The following is a 3,018-nucleotide window of genomic DNA, read 5'->3' as shown; positions in this document are numbered from 1 at the left end:
CCAAACAAAGAGTAATGATAGAGTTGAATATTAATGGATGAATTAAATTCATGGTAATAATAATAATAATCAGCTAGGCTAATACCCAAGGCACCACCTTAGGCCTAAGTCATCAAGCGACTTTTGAAGCCTTTAATTCAGGTGGCCGGGTTAAAATGCGTAGGAGGGTGGTGGCAAGCCCTGCATGCCACATAAGCTTACATAAGTGTTTCGTATAAATCGTAAAAAACCAAGATGTTGTCCAATTTTGGGGGACCTTGACCCCAACACCAGTATTTATACAGAAGTTGAGCAAAATTCGAGTATTCATCTTGTCTTTATCGGTCCTGCGTCAGCGCTGTAAATTAAAATATGTAAATGAACGTGGGTAGAGAATCAAAAGGTAATCTGACTTGTGGGTGTGACTGACCGATTTCGTTACTGTACCGTTGGTTTGTGGTTCACAATTAAAGGTAACTAATAAAAGGTTCGTCGTGAAATAGTAGCTTTAACTCGTTTATTTTTATAATTATCTTAATTTTAACTTAATTTAGTTTCGGATTTGCTTGTTAGATAGCGTCATGGTAAAGGCTCGATTTTTAATTAAATTTTAAATGAACAGATTTAGCTTCAAACACTACAATTTACAACGACTGCAAGAGTTCGTTGAATGACTGTTGAATACTCTTATTTTGATGAACTCTTTGTACTTAAAAGTGACGCAGTCAGGATTTTGGCTTAAGAAAGCACACAATTGAAAAAAAAACAAAATAATGTACATACATATGACACATTCAATCTAATCTAATTGGTTTTAGATCAAATATTAAATTCTTCAATTAAAACGTATTTTTGCATATAGCCCGCGAAAGTACTAGTATGTTTAGAGTGAATAACATTAGCAGCATAAGGAAATAGATTGCTTCTAATAAAACCTATTGTACGGCAAAAAGTAAAGTTCCAGAGTAGAAGCTTAAGTTATATGTTCAATCAAACGGAATAAGATAAAAGTCTGAGGCAATTCGAATCGGAGCTTGCTCTTTTGGATTCGAACTACACGGTGGAGAAGTGCGGAGCGTGTCTTCGTCTAAAATAAACCTGAGCGTTAGAAAATCCAGCGATCAATAGTAGAAAGAAAAAGTGTCCAGAAAGGATTTAGACAAACTAACCTTTTTTCGTCTTCCTCTCCGTATAGTTCCGCCAAAATCGAGGCCTTTTACACCAGGGGAATAAATCCTCGCAGCGAAATTTCCTCTCTAGATAGTCTGACAGTAAGCCTTAGCGGTGTAACATGGGCAAAGAAGGAATCAAGATATTAAATTAGAGGTTTGACGCGGATTTTTGATGCGCCACTGCCACTCCAATAAGATAAATTAAGACGTATATATAATAACATAAATAACATTATAAACATAAGTATGACACCTGTTATTCTCCTCAGGCTATTTTTTAATGATAACTTGTTTCGCTGATCTTTGGGATCAGGGCCGTGTAAAGGAGGGGGGGGGGGGACAGAAGGTGGAAAAAACCTAAGAACCCGGCGAAAAAGGGCCTGGAAACATGCTTTTTAGAAGTGCCCCCGACGACACAATTTGCCCCGTGGCACGAAACGTTTCCACACGGCCCTGTTTGGAACTGCGGGTCCGAGAAATCTTCGCCGCCACAATGTTTACCAAACAAACAACCAAGTTCTATTGAAAATTTAAAAGTTTTAAAAACAATTTAACTCTTCATTAGGTAAAACAAAATGATGAATTATAGAATCGAAACATGAAGATGTATTTCAAACACTCATTTCATTTCTGAAATTAGATATTTACGAATTAGAGACCAACCTTGCTAGTATTTATTTCCATTAAACTAACCTGGCAGTGAGTTTGCCAACAAAGACAAATGACGTGTTTCCGATTAATAAAACTTCCGATACACTATCATTTACTAATATGATAATATCGTTCAGAGTCATACTTATCTCTATTATGTTACGTATGATAATTCACGCGAAACGTAGATTGACCCCTATAAAGGACAATTTGTATTAAAATACTGGTTCCCCCCGTGAAATTGGATAGCAGCTTTGCTAGGGAAAAACGAAGTCCACCTTAGTTCAGTAGAGAGGAGAAAAGGGCAATTTCTTTGCATCTTGCCGTAACCACAAAAACTATGTTCACCGATGCGACAAAGACAATCAGTAACTATCGGAAACCTATATACGGGTCGCGGAGAAAGAATACGAAATATACTTATTATTTCCTACCTATAAGCCCGAATTATTATCTTGGGCCAACATAACAAATCTAATTAGATATAGTTAATCGAAGTGTAATTAGGTTTGTTTCTTTTGGAAAAGATCTTCGTACAACCAAGATTCAATAAAATGTTTATTTAAACAAAATGTTTTTCAGTCTATTCCGCTTACAGTATTTAAGCTGTTTCAAAATAACGTTCACAAAATGTAATTATTTATGGACGCTTTGGTCATAGAAAAAGAGACGTTGATACTCCAAGAGTATGTAACACCAAAAGTATATATTACAGTCCTACAGAAAGAAGTATCAATCTCATTATAGTGCTAATTTTATGCGCTTGATTCTTGAAACGTCTACTTTGGCAGGGCTACCACTGCACTGCTTTTTCAAAAACATTTTTTTAAAGAAAATGTGGGGGAAAACATCAGGAAGAGCAAAAATATGATTTATGAATAAGTAAATAAGACAGTTTATTTTTATTTATTTTATATAATTATACCATTTTCAGAGTTAACCGTGGTACACTTCTAGATTAATACTCGGCAAATTTTAATCCAGGATGTTATATATACATCCGAAGTATGCAATTTGCGAAGAGCCTGTTTTATTTATTATGGCGTCCATGAATACTTCCCTCGTTAGAGATTATAAACTTCTGGTAAGACCCAGTGAAGTTCTTAGAGTCTCCAGACAACAGCGGATCCGTGGCTACGCGTCGGCAGAAACCTATTCCGCGGTAACATTATGATTTAGTAGGCCTCGACCCATTTCTTCTCAAAAAGCGAAAAAG

Source organism: Leiobunum rupestre, chromosome 4 (assembly GCF_980474605.1).
Source record: "Leiobunum rupestre chromosome 4, qqLeiRupe1.1.hap1, whole genome shotgun sequence".
Taxonomy (NCBI): Eukaryota; Metazoa; Arthropoda; class Arachnida; order Opiliones; family Sclerosomatidae; genus Leiobunum; species Leiobunum rupestre.
Note: the sequence above shows the minus strand (reverse complement) of the source record.